General features: G+C 47.2%; 1 pseudogene; it reads right to left on the bottom strand.

Moving 5' to 3' along the window:
- Positions 1 to 3,294: 3,294 nt before the first annotated feature.
- LOC142262755 (U2 spliceosomal RNA) lies at positions 3,295 to 3,501 on the bottom strand (annotated as a pseudogene).
- Positions 3,502 to 7,318: the final 3,817 nt, after the last annotated feature.

The raw sequence follows: 7,318 nt of genomic DNA, 5'->3' as shown, positions 1-7,318 counted from the left end.
TGTACGGCTGCAAGAAAATCCGGACCACGCCTTACCACGCCCAAACCAATGGCATTTGTGAAAAGATGAACCACTTGGTCCTGGGCCTCCTCAAGACGTTACCACTGGAAGAGCGGAACCTGTGGCTGGAGAAGCTACCTGACCTGGTCGATATGTACAACAACATCCCTTCCAGCTCTACGAAATGCACTCCAGCATACCTGATGAGAGCTCGTCCCGGCCGGCTACCAGTGGATCTGGAAATGGGCTTGGAAGCTTCAGAAGCACTCCTGTCGACAGCTGAATGGGACACTCGGCGGAGGACACAGTACCGACAGGTCCAGGAGTATGTTGAAAAGAACTTGTGCCGGAGTCGGGGACAACAGGAGCAGTGCTTCAACAAGAAGGCGCCTGCCGGTTCCTTCCAACCTGGGGATGTAGTGCTGAAGCGGAAAAGAAGGGCCCACAAGCTGGATGATCAATGGGAAAAAACCCCGTATGTAGTCCAGCCCACAGGATGGGAGAATGAGAAGGCCTACCAGATCAGCCGTGACCAGGGGGGGACTTTGGCCACGGTTTCCCGAGACCACCTGAAGAAGTGCCCACCAGCATTGAGAGTAGCGGATGAGGCTCCAGTTCCCAGTCCAGTGGAGAAGGAAAAAGAGGTAATCCACACCATGATGGGTGATTTTCCAGCAGACTGGCCTACACAGAACGGTGCGGTGATCCTTCCAGTGATACTGTTCCCACAACCCGTGGATGAAGAAATGATGGAAACGGTTAACCGCGAGCCAGTGCCCAGGGATGTACCTGTACCCAGCTCCCCTACGCCTCCGCCTGCCCCACATGATAGCAGGGAGGAGGAACTGACTGTTCCCTCTGCCCCACTGCCTGTCACCACTGACACCGGACCCCGAAGGTCCACTCGCCCCAACCTAGGTAGACCCCCACTTAGGTACAGGGAAACTACTCTTTAAAAGGGGGGGGGCTTTATGTGTTGAGTGTACCAGTTTGAAAGTTTTAAATGATAAGTAAAGATGATCAACCAAAGAAGTTTACCTGATTGAACCGTGATTAAACCGGCCGTTGCCGGCAACTGTTGTCCCCGTAGGGACTGTGCAACCATTGCGTAAGGAACTGCTTACGGACAAGCCCGAGAACTTGCAGGGCAACCACAAACTTAGTGCAATGTAAATAAAAATGTTTGTTGGCTTGACACCGTTACCGCCTCCGGAGAGGCTGATTTGGGAGGATGGGCCTGGAGGAAAGGGATGGCCTAGGCCCGCCACTACCGTAACCGGTGGCGATCCTCCGGGGGTTCAGGGGTCCCCTTGGACGTGGGCCCCCTGAAAGAGACAGAACCCGCTCGGGCAACTTGGTGCTGGACTGGGGTCAAGGGGTGCTGCCCGCTTCTTAGGGGCAGCATCAGGGCCAGGTTGTTTGGGTGGGAGAAGAGCGGAAGCTGTACCGTTGTAAAATGTTTATGATGCTTTTACATGTTTTACCGTTTTATTCTTTTTCAGTTGTGAAAATAAAACCGGTGATGGACGGGCAGCCCGCGGACGGTCTGCATTTGACTATAGGGGAATGTGGCGCCCTGGACAAGCCAGGTCGTCACAGGTACTACACCAACACACTCTACACTCCGGCTAGGCACACCGAAGCTAAACACAAATCCTAGTTGCCTTCCTCCAGGGGCTGATGTCCACACCAGGGGGTGGGCCAGGCGGTTGATCCCACCCACCGAGGAGTTCACAGTCCTGGAGGCGGGAAAAGGAGTCAGATTAGAGATCAGTTTTGGAGTTAGAGAAGTGAAGAGGAGAGGAGACTGACCGTGTCCGGGTGTGTGGCCCGGGCACTCAGCAAGGTTGGCAGACGGTGGTGACCTTCTGCAGGAGAGGCTGATTGGAGTGAACCGTACGGACCGGGGATGGGCGGTGGCCCGCCGGTACCAGATCGGGGAGTGAAGAGAAGCCAGCACCATCCGGCAGGGCCTACGGACCCCGACCAGGCTAGGAGTCGCCGTAAAACCGGTCAAATCCGTTAGCGACAGGAACCTCCAGGGTTTCCCAGCAGTCAAGACCCGATTGAAGGCAACAGCTCACACCGTAGAGGGAAGCACAGTCACCGCCAAGGCTACAGTTCCCAGGGCCAGAGCCTGCGGGCAAAAGGGGCTCCCTCAGCATCCATCCAAGCTGGGGAGCGGGTTACCGGTGGGAAGCCCGCTAGATTTTGGGGGAATAAAAGGGGTCCAACACCACATCCCCACAGGTGCACACCCACCCATCAAAGAGAGCTATAAGCCAATACCACCTTCACATTGCCAGTGTACCAAGGACATGTTGAGCAACATGAAGGCGGCTGGGGTTATCCGTGACAGTTGTAGCCTTTGGGCAGCTCTGTTGATCCTGTTAAAAAAGAAGGACGGCACCACTCCCCGTATTGAGGAATCGCTAGCTGCATTGAGAACTGCAAATTATTTTTCTACCCTTGATCTCACTAGTCACTATTGGCAAGTGTCCGTTGCTGAGGCAGACCGGGAGAAGACCGCCTTCGCCACCCCTATGGGTCTCTGCGAGTTCAAAAGCATGCCCTTCGAGCTGTGCAATGCGCCAGGAACCTTCCAGAGGCTGATGGAATGCTGCTTGGGACAAGATTTTAGGGTGTATAAAAAGGGAGATTAGATCCCGTGATCCCAACGTATTGTTACACCTCTATAAATCACTTGTAAGGCTACATCTGGAATATGGGAACCAGTTTTGGGCTCCACATTTTAAAAAGGACATTCAGAAGTTAGAGTCAGTTCAAAGGTGGGCAACTAGACTACTACAAGGAATGGAAGGCCTCCCATATGATGACAAGTTGAAAAAGTTATTAAGTGATTATTGGCTGCAATGGGGCTTTCTGGCTGGTGCCAGCCTCTCTTCTTAGCACACAGGAACCACAATCCCTACACCATGCTTCAATGGATTCTCTCATCCCAGCCCAGTAAAACTACATATTTTACACAGTCATAAGCAGCCAAAAGGGATCTATTCTATTCAATTGCAAATGATCTAGATAAGACTGAGAATAAGATACTGCACGGGACATAGCAGAGTTGGTCAAGTTGAGTGGAGATGAGTTTGCTATTTGGCACAGCTTTTTGCATCAATAAAGCAAGTAAAAGGTGTGAAAGATAAAAAAAAGGGTGAAAGTGGGAAAAGTGAATTGGCCAAATTGAGGTGCATATAAAGTTTTTGCTTTCTTTCAATTCACTAATGGGGCTCATTTGAATCAGGTGAATTGAGTTCTGCTTTTGGAAACTGGGTTAAGAAGGGGTGCACCGGTCCTGGAGGTACTGCAATACCAGGTCAATGCGTGGAGTGGACAGAGCAAGATTTTTTCCATCTCCTTGTTCTAAAAATCCATTTAATATATGGTCCCCAGAGAGGGGACGTATCAGATATTAAACTGATAAGAACAGATTTAATTTTTTTTTTTTTCTGTTTATCAGTAGGACTTCAAAATAACAAAGGTGATCGCCTCCCGTTGCCTGGGAACCGTCCAGGCACAAGAGGGCTATGTGTCACCAGAAGGCGCACACACTTCCTCAAGGCCGGCAGACGTGCAATCCCAGGCACCTTCCAGTACCGACCAAGGTAGCGTCCTCCGAAACTACACTTGATCTTAGCCAAAAGGCCGAGAAGCTATAACCCGAATTGGTTACGGCCTTGAGTGGCACCCTGGCCTATACCGGACACATCTTAGGGAGAGGGAGACAAACCCACGCCTACAGAAGACATTTTGTCACCCAAGCCAACCCTTGAAAAGGCTGTTTTGCAGAGCAAAAACAAGAAGAATGGTGCTTTTTGCAGCCGCCGCCCACTGCAATGAATCTGAATAACTCCTCCTTTTGGACACAAGCACCTCCCCTCCCCCTTGCAGTCTTTCCAATTCATGATACAAAAAGACGGACGGACAGGACAGGCTGCCTGACTTTCCGTCACTGCCACCCTTTGCCATCCTTGCCCGTAGAAAGCCCTTTCATCATCCCCAAACCCTAATCTTTTCCCTTCCCTTCCCAGATGCGTCTCACTCCCTTTCATTAGGAAGTGAGCGCAGCCTTTTCTCCGTTCTGCACATGCGCGACGTTAAACACAAATGCGCAGGCGTGCGTTCCATTACCCTCACTGCATTCCACTCCCATACAGGAAGTGGGCGCAGCTATTACTACGGTCGCACATAAAAGAACCCACGGCCACCACTGCACATAGCTGACTCCACCACAGGACACCCACTTCTACACCAACGCAGGTAAGACAGGATCGGCACCTCTATGCTCCCGTTACAATCAGGCTCAGTCACCATGTGATAACGCTCTCAACTCTTTAGTTGCAGGCTCCCCTTGCTTCACCTCCACTGGCTGTGCTGCCATTTCCTCTCCCACCTGGAAGGTATACTTTATTCCACTATTTTCCTGTTTCTCTCTTCCCCCTTTTCCCATAACCTACTTTTATCTGCATTTGTGGGGTATCTATATGCTATTTACATCATAGTTTTATTCATTAATATGGAAGGGAAGAGTGCCCATGAGAGTGTTGAACTGCGGAGAGCAAGAGATTAAGCTGCTCCGATTTGCCACCATTGATAAGCTGTTCTCAGTAGATACACATGCTATCCAAACAGCAGCATCCACCATTGCTTCAGCCCACCCATTCAGTGACAGCTCACCAAGTCAGCCAGAGGAGTGGTGTAAGGAATTACACGTAGGCACTGACTCCACACCTTCACATCACAAGAAGGGGGTCTACAGGCTAGTGCAAGAATACGAGCAAGTCTTCAGCAAACATCCGCTAGACTTTTGAAGAATAAAAGGGGTCAAACACTACATCCCCACAAGTGCACACCCACCCATCAAAGAGAGATATAAGCCAAAACTACCTGCACATTACCAGTGTACCAAGGACATGTTGAGCAACATGAAGGAGGCTGGGGTTATCCGTGACAGTTGTAGCCTCTGGGCAGCTCCGTTGGTCCTGTTAAAGAAGAAGGACAGCACCACTCCCCTGTATTGAGGAATAGCTAGCTGCATTGAGAACTGCAAATTATTTTTCTACCCTTGATCTCACTAGTCGCTATTGGCAAGTGTCCGTTGCTGAGGCAGACCGGGAGAAGACCGCCTTTGCCACCCCGATGGGTCTCTGCGAGTTCAAAAGCATGCCCTTCGAGCTGTGCAATTTGCCAGGAACCTTCCAGAGGCTGATGGAATGCTGCTTGGGACACCGAAACTTTGAAACGGTACTGCTATACCTTTATGATGTTATTGTTTATTCTAAAGCAAACAAGATTTTAGGGTGTATAAAAAGGGAGATTAGATCCGGTGATCCCAACGTATTGTTACCCCTCTATAAATGACTTGTAAGGCCACATCTGGAATATGGGGTAAAGTCCTGAGCAGGTTGATAACCATTGGTTTGAGCATGGTAGGGTGTAGTGCGCATCTTCCTGCATCGGTAAAAGCTGCAGAAGTCCTTGAAGATTTCCGCTTCAAAGGCTGTGCCTTGATCTGTGAGGACTCTCTCTGAGTAGCCATGAGGTCTGCATAAGTGTGCTTGGAAGACCTTCGCTGCAGTATGGGCCATTAGATCTTTGACTTGTACCACAACCATAAATCTCGAGTAGTTGTCTACCATCGTAAGTGCATACGTGAGCTCGCCTCGATATTCTGCAACAAAACTCCCTTTTTCGATTTCAGTTTCAGCAAACACTCCTCTTCCTGTAGAAAATATTTATCATTACCTAAGACAGTCATTCTAATGCATGACAATATTAAGGCAATTTAGTTAAAACTTGTTTTAACTCACCTTTAAGGGGATTGATGTATTTCATGGTCAATCCAGGTTTGTCAGTGATGGCACTGACATAATGTATGGCGTCTTTTTCGGGCGTTATCCTTTGCCTTTTCATTGTGAAAATCCAGTTGCCTATATCAAAGCAAATTCTACTACTTGTAAAGTATGCAGAAAATGAAATGTAGAACATATAACATCAACTGCTTAGGAACGCATCATAGGTTAGTACTTAAAAGGATATTGTCATGTTCTAGTCATAATGCAAGCTGGACATTTTTCATGTTACCCTGTAATCGCCGGCCTGTTCTAATGCTCACAAGCCAAGATATAGGCTCAGCTGCTAAGGCTTCCCTCTGCCTTCTGAATGAAACTTGAATATGTCTGGGTCACTGTGTATATAGCAGGTGCTCAGAAAAAATAAGAGTCAATTCAATAGAAATAGCTCTGGCACACTATAGTGATCAATAACGTAAGAAAAGAACTCTTGGAATGCTGAAAATTCTTTATTTGTGCAAAAGGATAATTCATCCAACGTTTCGACCTTGTTTTTAGGTCTTTATCAAGGATAAAGTTATCTAAGATCATAAAGGGTTACAAAACCATATAAACACGTAATTAGTACATAGTACAACATAACAGTACAATATATTGCTACTTGAGAGTACAATGGGTCAAATGACCATGATGCACATACAAAAAATTTTTCCAAAGCCATAGTGAAAACATTTGTACTGAGGAAAGAAAATTTCCACATGACCTATCTGGAGAAACATTCTGGATCAAACAACCAAAAATAGTCAAGCAGGTAAATACACACCTATATGGATAACAGGATGATATGTGTTCAATTGTATAGCGTCATTGCCATTAAGGTACAAATGGAAAACTTGCAATCCTATATAGTGAAGGAAATGAACACATATCATATCAAAGAACACAGGAACATGGGTGTGAGAAAAACCTCAATGTTTATACTTTGTTCTTTATAATGGTATGAACATGTATATGTCTCAGTACCTTATGCACTTGAGAATTCTAGTGAGTAGATCATGAAAGCCTATTTCAGAACTGGAATCGGTAAATAATTGTAGGTGGAATCTAAATGAAAAGATGGTACAAGTGTTATCATGACACGTGGGCTATAACACAATGGACCGTGTGACAAAGAAGAAAGGAGAGAAAGAAGAGGAAGAAAATGCAACTACCTGTAACATTACGTGATAGTCACTGGTAAGTATCACTTGACAATTCAAGTGAAAAAGGATTCCTTTATTAAAGGGTTCTCAGTCGCCTCAGGATCATGAAATACTAGGGTAAATGATATGAGAATGGGTAAGAAGCACCACTAAAGGAAATATGAGATGCAGGACATATATCTATAAACCCCTGAACTACATGATAGAAATAAAAAGAAGAAAAAAGAAAAAAAAGAAGAAAGAAGAAGAACACATAGAATGCGGAAAGAGAATGGGTACAACTACCTGAGTTACTGCAGGGAGGCCCCT

Source organism: Anomaloglossus baeobatrachus, unplaced genomic scaffold (genome assembly GCF_048569485.1).
Source record: "Anomaloglossus baeobatrachus isolate aAnoBae1 unplaced genomic scaffold, aAnoBae1.hap1 Scaffold_252, whole genome shotgun sequence".
NCBI lineage: Eukaryota > Metazoa > Chordata > Amphibia > Anura > Aromobatidae > Anomaloglossus > Anomaloglossus baeobatrachus.
The sequence above is the reverse complement of the archived record's forward strand: the minus strand, read 5'-3'. Positions and strand labels throughout refer to the sequence as shown.